The 16,387-nt window shown below is 38.7% G+C and overlaps 1 pseudogene; it reads right to left on the reverse strand.

Annotated features, from left to right (window-relative positions):
* Nucleotides 1-929: 929 nt before the first annotated feature.
* On the reverse strand, nt 930-1,530 carry LOC101419685 (peptidyl-prolyl cis-trans isomerase F, mitochondrial pseudogene; annotated as a pseudogene).
* Between the last annotated feature and the right edge of the window lie 14,857 nt (nt 1,531-16,387).

Genomic DNA, 16,387 nt, shown 5'->3' on the forward strand with positions numbered 1-16,387 from the left:
TAGGGGAAATTCCAACCAAAACCACAATGAATTATCACTTCACACTCATTAGGATGGCATAATTTTAAAAATATATAAAATAGGATTTATTTTCACATTTAAGGATGAACACAAAGAAATGTTCCAGAAATGTTTTATGTACATAATCAGTAGATTTCATTTACTAACAGGAAAACCCAAGCCCATCAGCAAATATGCCTTTTGTTTCTTCCAGAGCACGTGGTACTCTCACAGTCCACAGTAGTTTCCAGTCCAGGCCTTCACATTTTCTAGGCACAGCTCACATGGGGTTTCTTTCTGGGTTCTTGTGCTTCTATCACATGGACACTCCTCAAAGACCAGGCAGCAAACTGAAGGGATTCACAAGCCCTGGGATGAGGACCCTGGCCATGAGAACCTTCACAAAAGTCCTGAATCCTATTTCAAAAACCAAGTTCTGGGGTTCTGTGGTTTGCTCCACCAACTAAGGTCATGCCATGGCAAAGTGTAGTGTCACAGCTTCATCTCTGGTCAATCTGGTTAATTAAATTATTCCAACTAAAAAGTTGACCTAAAACAGGTATTCTAGCCCTTCTGCAACAACTGGCTTTCCCCCTTGCTCAAGGCAAAAGCAGAAAGTCTTCGCCCGATGCTATCCCAGCACACTACCATTGTCCACGGCAATGAGGAGTGTGGGTTGGGCCATCCAGGGCAATGTTTGGTGAGGTCGCGAGAGACAGTGTCCACAATGGATGTCTGGAAGCATGCCGTGGGGAAGGATGGATGTTGGGGGTACAGCAAGGAGGGGTCCTGAAGACCCTTCTCTAGCATACAGTGCAGTGGGGCAAGCAGCACCTCTCCAGGCACCTATGTCCAGAGCCCGAAGCTGAGACCATGGGAAGTCAACACACCTGCTACCACTTTAGCACCCTGATCCCAGGTTAGCTCAACTAGGTGCAGTCCATGATGACAATCTTTTTGGACTTCTTCCCATTCCAGAAGATTCTACTTTCTTCACCACTTCCATGCCTTCTTTGGCATGGCCAAGGACAGATTGTTTGCCATCCAATCAATCTGGCTTAATGGTGCAAATGAAGAACTGGGAACCACTGGTGTGGAAGCCTGCCTTCATGTGGAGAGGACTCCTGGCTGCTCATGCTTGAGCGTGAAGTTCTCATCAAGAAAGTGGCTTCCATAGGACTTTCCACCTGTGCCATTAAGATTTTTGAAGTCACCTGCTTAGCATGTGAAGGACAAAATCACCCTGTGGAAGGTGGAGTCCTTGTAGCCGAAGCCCTTCTCCACAGTGCACAGGACTCTGAAGTTCTCTGCTGTCTTTGGGATATCTGACTTCAGCTCCAGCACCACTCGGTGGAGCGGCTGTCCATCAGTGGCCAGGGCCAGGTACACCAGTGGGTTCCTGGAGGAGAAGGAAGGCTGGCTGCGGTTGCTACCACTGCACACGTGGGGCTTGGGGAAGATCAGCGGCACAGGGTGCTGGAAGGGGAGCATGCAAGCAGGAGGGGGTTGCAGTGCAGGGATGGCAGGCATCACTGGCACGGATCTTGGTGGGATACCTGCAGAGGAGCACAGAGATACCCATAGCAAAGGTGGTAAGTGCCCAGAAGACAGAGTCCAGGATGGAAAAATTTACAAAAGGAAAATGGCAAGTTTTGGCAAGGATGTAGAGAAGTTGGAACCGTCATACATAGCTTGTAGAATTGTGAATTGGTTCAACCACCACGAAAACAGTTTGGAGTTTCCTCAAAAAGTTAATCATAGAATTACCCAGCAATTCCAATCTTGTGTATAGACTTAAAATAATTGAACACAGGTATTTAAACAAATACTAGTATGCAAAGGGCCATTGCAGCACAATTCACATTAGACAAATGGAAACAACTCAGTGTTCATCAACAGATGAATGGAGAAATGAAATGTTGTGTATCCATACAATAGAATATTATTAACCCATAAAAGGGAATGAAGTTTTGATACATGTCATATGGTGTGGCACAGGTACATGTAGACACACCTCAAAAAAAGCTGAACACAAAAGGCCACACAGTATTGATACATGATTCCATTTATATGAAAGATCTAGACTAAGCAAATACCCAGGGCCAGAAATCAGATTGGTGGTTGCCAGAAGCAGGGGGAGAGGGAGGAATGTGGCACAACTGCTTACTGAATGCAGACTTTTTGTTTGGATGGTGTATTAGCCTGCCAAAGGCGTGCCGATGCAAGTACCAGAAATCTGTTGGCTTTTATAAAGGGTATTTACTGAGGGTAAAAGCTTATAGTTACAAGGCTATGAGAAGTCCAGCTCAAGGCTGCTTCCTCACCAAAGTCAGCTGCCACATCGTGAAGCAAGATGGTGGCAGTCTTTGTCTGGCCTCTCCTTCCCCTCTGGGCTTCCTCTGCATCTTGAGGCTCCATGGGCCCAGGCTCTTGGGGCTTCTTCCTTAAGTGAAAATATCTCTCTCCTGACAGAGTGCTTGTCTCTCAGGGCCTCCTACATCAGTCTCGGCTCTCTTCCCAAGGTCATCTGTAAGCTATCAGGCAAAACGGCCCATCCTTCCCCAGGGCTTTAGCTGTCTGAGCCTCCTTTTTTCTGTCACATGGCCATATCAAAAAATGACTGAGCCCTCTGCAAGTGTGTCTTCTTGAGTTGGTGTCTATTTCTATCAGACTCACCAGCGGGGTGGGGTCTCAGCTTGAGTCAGGCTTTACTGACATGGTCAAATCAAAGCCCTAATCTTAACAGGCAAGCTAATCAAGGACACCTCAGCTGAATTTAATGCAATCAAAGGGTATCACAACCAGAGAAGTAGATTAGTTTACAAACATAATCCTTCTCTTTTGGGGATTCATAAAGCAATCTCAAACTGCCACAGGTGGCATGGGGATTTATTTTGCGCTTTTGAAATATTGGAACTAGATAATGGTGGTGGTTGCTAAACATCATGAATGCACTAAATGCTACTGAATTGAAAATGTTAAAATGACTAATTTTTTTGTTATGTGAATTTCTTCTCAATAAAAATAAATACAAACCAACAATAACAAATGTTTGGGGGAAAAAACGAGGCAAACATTTAAAAATAACTCTGATTTGGCTAAAAGAGAAAATTATAATAAAAAGCAGAGATTGTTAAGAAAATAGTATAAATAAAAACCTGCAGGGAAACGGACTTTGGCCCAGTGGTTAGGGCGTCCATCTACCACATGGGAGGTCCGCGGTTCAAACCCCGGGCCTCCTTGACCCGTGTGGAGCTGGCCATGCGCAGTGCTGATGCGCGCAAGGAGTGCCGTGCCACGCAAGGGTGTCCCCTGCGTGGGGGAGCCCCACGCGCAAGGAGTGCGCCCGTGAGGAGAGCCGCCCAGCGTGAAAAGAAAGTGCAGCCTGCCCAGGAATGGCGCCGCCCACACTTCCTGTGCCGCTGACGACAACAGAAGCGGACAAAGCCGCTGACAACAGAAGTGGACAAAGAAACAAGACGCAGCAAAACAGACACCAAGAACAGACAACCGGGGGGGGGCAGGGAATTAAATAAAATAAATAAATAAATCTTAAAAAAAAAAAAAACAAAAACCTGCACATTAAAATCTATATTATACTGGACTTACACTTCTAAGATGGAGTAACAGGAATTGGATTTACAGTTTTGTCTGCAAAACAAATATATATATATGAAATTATGGTTTTGAAGAAACTAGACATTAGGCATCTAGTGATGTCTGAGGGATGGAAAACCAAAGGGGTGAGCCCATGGTTGTCCAAACTTACTGCTTTGAGAGTTTCTAAACCATGACGCAGGGAGGGGAACCCAGGTACAGCCCAGTGGATTCTCTTAAATAAAGGAGACACAGCTAAACATCTGAGAATGCTTCTTTTTGTCATAAATCTTAAAAGCAACAACCAAAAATATCAAACTATTCCAAGTAACTTAACTGTATCCCCAAACAAATCTTAGGCATATTGTAGGAATATTATAGGAATAATATCCAACATTCCAGGTAAAACTCATTATATCTGTCATTTAATAAAATATTTCCAGGCATGAAAGAAGGAGGAGAATATGATTCATAGTAAGTAGTAAATAAATCACTAAACATCAACCCAGAATAGAGAATACTAGAATTACCATATGAAAACATTAAAATAGTTATTTTAGCTGTATTTCTTGTATTCAAAAAGTCAAGTAAAGACATGGAATATAGGGAAGTGGATGTGGCTCAACAGACAGAGTGTCTGCCTACCATACTGGAGGTCCAAGGGTTCAATACCGAGGTCTTCCTGGCTCGTGTGGTGACCTGGCCCACATGCAGTGCTGCTGTGTGCAAAGAATGCTGGCCCACGCAGTGATGCCCCAGCTTAAGGGTGCCCCCCAGGCAAGGAGTGACCCCTGCGCAAGGAGGGCTGCCCCATGCAAAACAAGAGCCTGCCCAGGAGTGGTGCCACACACACAGAGAGCTGATGCAGCAAGATGATGCAATGAAAAGAGACACAGATTTCCAGTAACACCTGATGAGAATACAAGTGGACACAGAAGAACACATAGTGAATGGACACAGAGAACAGACAATGGAGGGAGGAGAAATAAATAAATGAATAAATATTTTTTTAAAAAGGCATGGAATATAGAAAAGAACTCAAATCAAATTTCAATAGATGAAAACTACAATGTTCAAATGGAATTAATGGCAGATTAGACATTGCAAAGGGAAAAATTAATAAATTTGAATATGTAACAGTAGAAACTATCAAAAAATAATCAGAGAGTAAAAACAATAAAATAAAATGAACAGAAAGTAAGTGAGCTGTGGAACATCATGCAGCTTACTTTACATGGACCCACACTACAAGAATTGTTAAGAAAGTCCCTCAAGTAGAAGGAAAGTGATACAAAGTAGAAGTATGGCTCTACACAAAGGAATGAAGAACACCAGAAATGGTAACTACGGTAACTATGTGGGTAAATATGAAATTCTTTTTCTTATTTAGATTGAACAATGAATGATAATTGACAATTTGAACAAAAATAATAATAATGTAGTTTAAAGTTTATAAAATGTAAAAATTAAGATGCTTGACAACAATAGCACAATGGTAGGAGGAAAGAAATGGAAGTATGCTATTAGAAGATTCTCATACTATATGTGAAATGGTATGTTATCACTTTAAAGTAGTCTGTGTTAAATTAAAAATGCATATTAGGGAAGCAGATGTGGCTCAACTGATAGAGTTTCTGCCTACCATATAGGGGGTCTGGGGTTTGATGTCCAGGGTCTCCTGTCCTGTATGGTGACTGGCCCATGAGCAGTGCTGCCACACACAAGGAGTGCCTTGCCACACAGGGGTGTCCCCCATGTAGGGGTGTCCCATGTGCAAGGAGTGCACCCCGTAAGGAGAGCCACCCCATGTGAAAAGAGCAGCCCACCCAGGAGTGGTGCTGCACACACGGAGAGCTGACAGAGCAATATGACACAACAAAAAGAGACACAGATTCCCGGTACCATCTGACAAGAATGCAAGTGGACACAGAAGAACACAAAGCAAATGGACCCAAAGAGCAGACAACTGGGGGGGGGGGGGGGGGTGGAGGGAGAGAAATAAATAAAAATAAACCTTTTAAAAAATGCATATTATATACCTTAAGGCAGACACTGAAATCACAAAACAGAAGATATAATTAATAAACCAACAAAGGAGATGAAACAAAATAATTAAAAATAAATAATTCAAAAAAGGTTGGAAAAAGATGAAACCTATAACAAAGAACAGATATAATAACTAGACAACAAATAACAAAATAATATATTTAAATATATTTAATGTAATTACATTAATCATATTAAATGTAAATGATCTAATCACTCCTATTAAAAGACAGAGATTTTCAGACTGGATTGAAAAAAAATGACTCAAACGTGTATATGAAGCAACAACTTAAAGAACTACAAAGAGAAATAGACAAATTCACAATTATATTCAGAGTATCAATGCTCTCAATAACTGATGAACAAGTAGACTTAAAATCAGTAAGAATACTTGACAGCACAATCAACCAACTTGACCTAATTAATATTCACAGAATATTTTATGCCCAAATAGCTGAATACATTTTATATAAATCCACACAGAACATTTAACTAGATATGTCATATTATGGCCATAAACAAATTTTGAAAGAGTCAAATCATGCAAAATATATCCTCAGACCACAATGGAAATAAAGTGAAATTTAAAAATAAAAATGTATGGAAAATCACCTACTGTTTAGAAGTGAAACAACACACTTCTAAGTAACCCAAAATTCAAAAAATAAAATAAAAAGAAATTAAATAAAACACAATGTATCCTAATCTTTGAGATGATGCTAAAGCAGCATATAGAAGGACATTTATAGTAATAAATATGCAACTAGAAAAAAGAGGTCTGAACTAAAATATCTCAGATTCCACCTGAAAAAATAGAAAATAGCAAAAGAAACAAAAGGTAAGCCAAAGAAAAGAAATAATAATTATCAAAGCAAATCAATTAAATAGAAAACAGAAATGCAACACAGAAAATCCATAAAACCAATGCTTTCTCTTTGAAAAATTCAATATACAATAAACTTCTTGTCAAATTGATCAGGATTCAAAGAGAAGACATGAAGTACTAGTATTAGGAACAAGATATCATATCACTATAAAATAAAACTATAATGAATAACTCTATGCCAATAAATTCAACAACTTGGATTAAATTGACAAATTTCTTGAAACACACAAACTACTGCTCTCAAGAAGAAATAGATAATCTGAACAACCCTGTATTCATTTCCTAGGAATCAAACAAAGTGCAAAAAATTGGGTGGCTTAAACTAACAGAAATTTATTTTCTAACAGTTCTATAGGTTAGAAGTCTGAAGTCAAGGTGGTGGCAGGGTCATACTTTCTCTGAAGGTTTTAGGGAAGAGTCCTTCCTTGCTTCTTCTTAACTTCTGGTGTTCTCCAGGAATTCTTTGACTTGTGGCAGTATCATTCATTCACTGCCCTGTCTTCACTGGGCCATCTTCTCTCTAATGTTTCCATCTTCAAATGGCATTCTCACCTCTAACCAGCACACAAGGCATATTGGATTAGTGCCCGCCCTAATTCAGAATGACCTCATCTTACATTGATTATATCTGCAAAGACCCTCTTTCCAGATAAGGTCACCTTCACAGGTAACAGGGGCTAGGACTTCAACATATCTTTTGGTGGGACACAATTCAACTCATAACAGCCTTATATCTATTTTTAAAAATTATTTTGTAATTAAAATACTTCCTCACATCACCTATATCTTGGATGGGATCCTGGAACAGAAAAATAACTTTAGTTAGGAACTCCTGAGAAGATGGAGGATTAGAAGGGCAGAGGACTCACTCATTCCCCAGAAAAATAGCTAGAAACAGGCAGAAAGTATTTGGAAAACTCTTCTAGGACTTAGGACACCAGGGGAAGGCTAGATACCATCTAGAAGAAAGAGGGGTGAAAGAAAGGAGTCTTGGCTGGCTGGAAAAATCCCATGAATAAAGTTGTAATAACAGCTGCTGGCACCTATCCCCCTACCTTCAGAGCAAACAACACTGTTTCCTCCCACTTGTAGCAGGCAGATATGGACTGAGGGAGTTGCAGAGGTCCTCTTCCACAAGAAAGTGGGGAGAGGAAGGAACAGAGCCTATAGAGAATTCGTATTTTGGCCAGGAAATGGTCTGCTGCATTGGAGCAGTTTCACACTTCCAGGCCAGGTATGTCATTGTATGCCCTGAGAGCCTGCAAGGAGTTAAAGATAATTTGCCATCTCAGACATCCTCTCTATTGCCCTAAGATGGTTGCTGAGGATGCAGAGGGAGGCAGGGAGGAGGGTGCTGTTTGGCCAAGGGAGAAGAGCAGCTTCTGAGAAATTATGTCTGTGAGGCTTGGCCTATCCTGAGTACATTGCTTTTTCACTGCCCTCCTTGGTGGGGTTACAGTAAATGCATCCCTTCCCCTCTCCCCAGAGTCTGGTGCTTGAACAAAGAGGTCTACCAAAGAATGTCATCTGCTGGCAGACCAGGAATGCTCAAGCAAAAAGGGGAAAATAGTAAGAAATAAATAAAGTCAATCTGGTGTTTTCACTGCCTCCCTCTCCAAGGTCATTGAAAATTGACCTGCACCCCTGACTTGAGCAGTTAAATAAGGGCAATCCTAAATATCTAGAAAAAGTTGAACCAAAATTAAAAAAATAGTGGTAGCACAAAGGCATTAGAGAGAAATTGAATATCAGAGTAAACTAAGCATCATAGTCAGATGTCTAGACATCAGCAAAAATTACAAGCCATACTAAGAAAAAGGAAGATATTACTCAGGCAAAGGAACAAATCAAAGTTCCAGACAAGACAAAGGATTAATGATATTCATACAAATCTCCTAAATCAAATTATGGAGTTGAAGGACAACATGGCTAAAAAAAAAAGACATTAAGAAGTCACTGGGCAAAGACAAAGAAAAATTTGAAACATATAACAGTGTACCTGAAATCATGGAAGAAAGAATCAGTGACGTAGAGGACAGAACAGCTGAAATTGAAAAGAGAACAGAAAAAGAATGGAAAAAACAAAGCAGGGACTCAGGGAGTTGAATGCTAGCACAAAGAATACCAACATACATTATGTGGGAATTCCTGAAGGAGAAAAGAAAGGAAAAGTGGCAGAAAGTGTATGTGAGGAAATAATGGCTGAAATTTCCCAAATATAATGAAAGCCATGACTACATGTCCAGGAATACAGCATACTCCAATTAAAATAAATCCAAATAGACCTACCCCAAGATACATAATATTGAGAATGCCAAATTCCAAAGATAAAGGGAAAATTCTAAAACAACAAGGGAAACATCACATACAAAGGAGGTCCAGTAAGACCTAGTATGGATTTCTCTTCAGAAACCATGGCAGTGAGAAGGCAGTGGTATGATATAATTAAGGTACTGAAAGAGAAAAACTGCCAGCCAAGAATTCTTTACCCATCAAAACTGTCCTTCAGATATGATGGGGAATTTAAAATGTTCACATAAACAGTAACTAAGAGAGTTCATAAACAAGAATCCAGCTCAGCAGAAAGCACTAAAAGGGAGTTCTGCCACCAGACAAGACAAGAGAGAGAGGCTTGGAGGAGAGTATAGAAGTGAAGACTATCAGAAAGGGTTACCAAAGGGTAAAAAGAAGGACAAAAATAAGATATGGCATATGAAAACCAAATGATAAAATGGTTGATCTAAGTAATGTCTTTGCAATAATAACATTGAATGTTAATGGATTAAACTCCCCAATCAAAAGACATAAGCTGACAGAATGGATAGCAAAACATGAACCATATCCTGTCTGCAGAGACTTACCTTAGACCCAAGAATGCAAATAGACTGAAAAAGATATCTCATACAAACAGTAATCAAAAGAAAGCAGGGGTAGCTATACTGGTGTCAGACAAAACAGACGTTAAATGCAATAAAAGTGATAAGAGATGGAGAAGGTCATTATATATTAATAAAAGAGACAATCCACCAGGAAGGAGTAACATTCATAAATATCTATGCACCTGACCAGGGTGCCCCAAAATACCTGAGGCAAACTCTGGTAAAACTGAAAAGAGAAATAGATATTTCTACAATAATAATTGGAGACTTCAACATACCACTCACATCAATAGATAGAACAACTAGACAGAAAATGAACAAGGAAACAGAGACCTTGAATGATATGATAAGTGAGATGAACCTGACAGACACATAATTAATACAAAAAAATTGCACCCCAAATCAGTAGGTTGTACATTTCTCTCAAGTGCTCATGGATCTTTCTCCAGGATAGACCACATGTTGAGCCACAAAAAAAAAAAGCTCTCAATAATTTAAGAAAATTGAAATTATCCAAAGCACCTTCTCTCATCATAATGGAATGAAGCTGGAAATCAATAATAGGTAGAAAAGGAGAAAATTCACAAATATTTGAAGGCTAAAAAGCACAAATAAGAAATACCAATTTAAGTAGCATAAAATATAAACTACTTAGGAACATGAGTATGCAAGATCTTTACACTAAAAACTACAAAACAGTTGTCAGAGATATAAGGAAAGACCTAAATAAACGGAGAGAGATGAGGTGTTCAGGGGTTAGAAGGCTCACTACTGTTAAGCTGTCAGCTGTCCCCCAACTCATCTAGGTTCAATGCAATCCAAAACAAAGGTGCAAAGTCAATTCAACTGAGAAAAGACCGGCTTTTCAAAAATTTGGATATCCATATGCAAAATAAAGCAAGAAGAATTTCAATCTCTACCTCATATTATATAAATTAATATGCTAAAAAAAAATAGACCATAAACCTATACATAAGAGCTCAAACTATAAAACTTCTGAGAGAAAACAGGAAAAAATCTTTTGTGTCCTTGTATTAGGGAAACATTTCTTAGATACATCAAAAGAAAAGGTAAAAGTAGAAATCGTAAATTCAGCTTTATCAAAATTAGAATCTTCTGGTTTTCAAAAGATACTAAAAGAATGAAAAAAGAAGCCACAAATAGGAATAAAATATTTGTAATGCATATGTCTGATAAGAACTTTTTATCCAGAATATATAAAGAAGTCATAAAAATCAACAGTATGAAACAAGCAACCTGATAGAATTGAGCAAAAGATTTGAACAGATACCTCATCAAAGATATATGCATGGCCAATAAGTATATGGAAAGATGTTCAGCTTTATTATTCATTAAGGAGATGAAAATTAAAACCACATTGAGGTACCATTACATGATTATTAAAATGTAAAATTTTAAAGGCTGCTTTTTCCAAGTGTTGGTGAAGTTGTACAATAACTAAAACTCACATACATTGTTGGTAGGAATGTAAAACACTTTAGAAAAAAGTTTGGTAGTTTCTGGAAAAGTTAAACATATACCTATGAAGCATTTCACTCCTAGATATTTACTCAGGATAAATAAAAGCCTATGTCCATGAAAAGGTTTGCATATGAGTGTTCATTCTAAATTTATTGGTAATAGTTCAAAACTAGAAACAACCCAAATGCTATAAACAGATGAATAGGTAAATTATGGCACATCTATATAATGGAAAACTGCTCAGCAATGAAAAAGAATTAACTATTAATACACCATATAACAATGATTGATGAATGTCAAAAAAATTAAGATGAGTAAAAGAAGCCAAATCAAAGAGTGTCTGTTGTCTCTAGTTTTATTTACATAATATTCCAGAAAATGCAACCTAATCTGTAGTGACAGAACACAGATCAGTGGTTTCCTTGGGACAAAGGACAGGTCAAAAGAGTAGCACTTAACTTATTCTTCATTCCAAAATAAATTTCAGAAAAATTGTAATAAATTGAACCATAAAAGTAGTATAAACCAAACAAGCAAGATTTGCAGATCTTTCCAATTTGCAAAAAAGCTTTCTAAATATGCTATGAATTCTAGGCACTACAAAGGGAAAGTAACAAAATAGGCAAACATCATGTAACCATAATGTAAAAATTACTTGCATAACATATAACAAAGAGAGAATTCTTTATTATATAAAAAGCTTATATAAATCAGTGAGAAAAGATGAGCAATCCTATCATAGATGGCTTATGAAGAGCATGAACAAATGATTCGCAGAGAAAGAAATATCAATGGAGTAAGCATGTGAATAGAAGTTCAGCTTTGCCTTTAATTAAAAAAATGCAAATCCAAACCTTAATGAGATCCCATTTCTTACTTAACAGATCAAAATTTTGATATTAATCTGCATTGGCAAGATTAAATTTTTCAGTGGGAATGTAAATGGGTATTACCTTTTTGGAGAGTCATATGACATTCCCTTTCAAAATTTTAAGTACATTTGCCTTTGACACAGCAACTCCTTTTTTGTAGGAATTTATCCTACAGAAAAACAATATTGGTATGATTATGCAAATGCTCACACACACATAATTGTAGGAAATAATGTTGATTTTAGGAACCATTTTCCCTATCTCTATGTGGCTTTAATTTTGAAATTAAAGGGAATGTAAATATTCTGAGTTCTTCTAAAGTAAGGAGCTGTGTACTTTAAAATAATTCCTTATTTGATGATTTCACTGGAGTTTGGTGATGGCCAGCTTCTTTTATACAAACTGAGAAAACCACCAGTGCTTCCTGGTCAAGCAGAGGACACTAATTCATTTCTGGTAAAAGAAAGACACAGCATTTTGTAACTGCTGGTTCAGGGAGCTGCAGACACAAGGAATGCTTTTGTGAAACACTCTGTGGATAGAGTGTTTCACATCTGTGTGGTCCCAGGGTTAGGAAATGAAAACTGACTGTGAGGCAGGCAAAATCTCCTCCAGATAAGCAGTATTGAATTAGTAAAGGGCTAGGGTTGAGTCACAGAGATTTTGCAGGAAAAGAACCCATTAGCAACATAACCTGGGAAATCTGAGTGATGTTGCTCGGTCCAGTTTCCAAAATGTGCGGGGAAAATTAGAAATCTACATGTGTCAAGGGCAAGTAAACTAAGTCTTCCCTTAGGCTATCAGTAAAGAAAAATGAACTGTGAAAAGCAGTATCCATGGTCATCAGAAGAGTTCCAAACCAGGGTCTGTTGATTTGCTGAAAGCCAGTTATCTTTAGAATTTAGAATTCATGGGCCAGTCATCTCGGTATTGTATTTCTCAAAGCAGGGGTCTGGCATTTAAAATGGATCCTGATCATGTTTTCAGCAAAGTGAATCCATGGCTAAGGTTAGCCTTTGCTGCTACAACCTGCAGAAACAGGTAACAACTGGGATTCTTATTTAATTACTTATTTATCAAGGGCTATTCAATTCAGAATGAAATGCCATCCTTTTATTCCATGTGTAAGTGCAAGGGATTCTTTCCTCATTGTTTTCTCATCTGAACTCATGGGAATGCATACATATGCTATTGTTGGACCCTAGATTTTTTGTGTGTGTGAACACTAAATCGATCTAGTTGATGGTGTTTGTGTACACGTTGGCAATGACGGGGTCATGTATCTGGGAAGTGAGGCATGATGCAACGCAAAAGGAAAATATCTGTAACTCAAATGAACTGAGCCATCCTCTTCCTTCCTTGGGGACAGCCTCAGCGAACACCCAAGACCCCACTCGCACCCAAGCATCCAGCTCCAAAACCCTGATGGATAATGTATACCTTCAATGCAGGCTTCTCCTGGGAAGGCAGCAAATGCACACAACAAGGCACCCTGTTGGCCATTGCATCATGTCCCCCACCAAAGATATGCCCCCCACCAAAGATATGCTCAAGTCTTAACCCACATTCCTGTGGGCGTGAACCTATTTCTAAGTCTAGACTCATTTGTGAATAAGATCTTCAAATACCTTATTAAGGTGAGGCCAAATTGAATCAGGGTGGGCTGATTGTTTATATGACTGCAATCTTTATAAGCAAAGGGAATTCAAACACAGTCAGTCAGAAACCAGAAGTCAGGAGAAACCAGACATCAGTGGAAATCAGAGCAGCAGACACAAGGAGAGAGAAATCACCATGTGTTGGAGGGTTGCTGGAAAGCTAGGGACTCTGGGAGAAAGCAAGTTCTGTCAATATCTGGATGTTGGACTTCTAGTCTCTAAAACCATGAGCCAATAAATTCCTGCTGCTTCAACAACCAGTATGTGATATTTCTTATAGTAGCCCTGGCAAACTAAGACAGTGTTAAGACACACTCTGAAAATCCTCTTTTTACACTCTCATCTAAAAGACCTATTTCTTTACCCCCACCCCAATTCGCAAATGGTCCAGACTCCTCTCCCCCAGCATGGGTACTGTGACTTTCTCTTCTGTATTCCACTCCCTCTTGCAACCCACTGAATCTCTTACCTTTCCCAAGAGAGCTCCCAGCCCTTTCTCACACAGGAGGTGTTATTCTTTCCTCATTTTCTTCAATTCAGTGCATCCTCTCATTTGACTTCTTTGCCAGAAAGCTGGAAGATAATGAGAAAGCAAAGAGAGTCGAGAAGGAAGAAATGGTATACATACAATTAATTTCATTTTTCCCCATCAAAGAGAAAAGGGTTTCTTGCTTTCCTTTAATTTTTTGAACACACACTATATTTTAATTTCTGACTGCTCAAGTAAATACCAGGCAATGGGTTGGCTTAAACAATGGGACTTCATTGGGTTATGGTTTTAAGGCTAGGAATCGGCCAAGATTGTGGCGTCAGCAAGCCGATACTTTCTCCCAGAAGAGTGTGGCATTCTGGATGAATGAATGAATTCATGAATGAAAATGAAATTTGGAGAATATTTAGGTTTTAGAAAACTTTCTTGATGTTTGAAATTTCACAAAGGACATTCTTTCCTTCTGTTCCAGTTTCCTTTACTTCCTTCCTACTTATTTCAGAAAAGCCCATGTTCTTGAGAAGAGCTGAGGATCCCTAATCTACAGGGAGAAGTACCAGGCCACTGTCCTCAAAGACTGGGCAAGATCAGAGGACACAAGTATTTAAATACATAGGGGCTGGTGGTTTTGGCTAAGAGGCCCAAAGGGAGAAAAAATAGCAAAGTTTGGGATTTATATGGAGGGACTATGAGAAAAAGGAAGTGGTCAGGCAGCTACTTGGAGATGGAGTAATTGCATTCAGAAAATAAAACATCATCTCACTGGATGAAGCGCAGGCAAATTTGCACAAGTCTCTTTGTACATCCTTGCAACCTATGAACGGTTGACACTTGTGTGCTGGATATTGCATTAATTTCTGCAATAAAATAAAATAATGGAAAATAAAGATGCAAGCTAGGTTACAAGCATTTCAAAGGTAATTAATTTTTTATCAAAATGATACCTCATTAAAATTAAGTCATACCCAAAAAAAAAATCCCACCAAAGCAAATCTATCATGTTTCCCAAAGGCAACCACTTTTTGAGGGTTTTTTTGGTGTTTCTTTTTTATAGTTATCTCCAGGTCTCTAAATAATATGCTTATATTGGTTTTTCCTGATTTGTTGGATTTCCATTATTTAGTGTCTAGTCTGCTTTTGCCTTTCACCTGCCACTTTTATTTTTTTGTGAGTTCTTGTTCTTTGATTTTTTAATTATCATGTAAGAGGTTCTTAGGAGGGAGAGGGGATGGGTATGTGTTTAGTTCTGCAATATCAACTAGAAGTCAATTATGAGTATTTTGTGAATGACTGCCTTATTTTTTGCTTTGCAAAGACTTAATCTAGATAAACAATTAGAAGAAGCTGAGGTTTTTCTCTTTGGAAGGTATTGAAGAAAAAAATCAGGAGACAAATTTTCATTCAGGAAAGTCAGGTTTTACTTGATAGTTATCTTTTTCTGTATGACAGCTATTCTCATTAATTTCCTGTGTCTGATATTTCATGATGCAATAAGCATTTAGTGTCTTTCCTTTACATCACTCCAGAGAAGTAAATCTATCAGTCATGGTATTTTAGCTCTAATTAACATGCTAACCACAAATCTCAGCAATTTTCAAAAACTGAACCAAAGGGAAGCAGATGTATTTCAAGCATTTGGACACCTGCCTACCACATGGGAGGTTCCAGATTCAGTTCCCAATGCCTCCTGGAGAAGAGAAGACAACGAGCTATTGCCACAGACAGGCATGGCAAGCTGATGCAACAAGATGATGCAACAAAGGAGACACAAAGAAGAAAGATAATAAGAGGCATAACAAAAGCAAGGAGCTGAGATGGTTCAAGCAACTGAGCACCTCTCTCCCATGTGGGAGGCTCCAGGTTCTTTTCCCTGTTCCTCCTAAAGAGAAGACAAGCAGACACAGAGCACACAGCAAATGGACACAGAACAGACAGTAAGTGCAAACGAGGGGATTGTGAATCAAGGATCCAGACATTTTCAATGCTTTTATTCCTCCATCTTCAATATTCTGGCTTTTTCTTCAGTCCTGATATCTTTTGGGCACAAGACAACTGCCACAGTTCTGATTATCGCAACCTCATGCAATGAGGTTGTGATAATCAGACTGGAAAAGAAAGACATGGAAAAGGGACTTTACCTATGTAACTTTCCTCTTTCATGAAATCTTCCAGAAATCCTCCAATATACTTGTCCCTAGATTCCATTGGTGAGAACTGGGTTACATGGTTATTGTTAGCTGTAAAGAGAGTTGAGAAAGTTATTGTCTAATATATTCAGTTTGATCATGGGAGCAAGAGAAAAACGTAAATTAACTAACATACTAGTTGGAGACCATGTGTTAAGGTTGATTTGTGGAGGCAGGCAGAACTTCAGGATTTTCGCTTAAGTCTTTCCCAAGTTTGATTGTTTGTTTTTTATCAGAGTGATGGAGAAAACCAAGGCAATAGATTCCAGAGGATTCTGTGGATTGAAGAAA

The sequence above is a fragment of the Dasypus novemcinctus genome, chromosome 8 (assembly GCF_030445035.2).
Source record: "Dasypus novemcinctus isolate mDasNov1 chromosome 8, mDasNov1.1.hap2, whole genome shotgun sequence".
Lineage (NCBI taxonomy): Eukaryota > Metazoa > Chordata > Mammalia > Cingulata > Dasypodidae > Dasypus > Dasypus novemcinctus.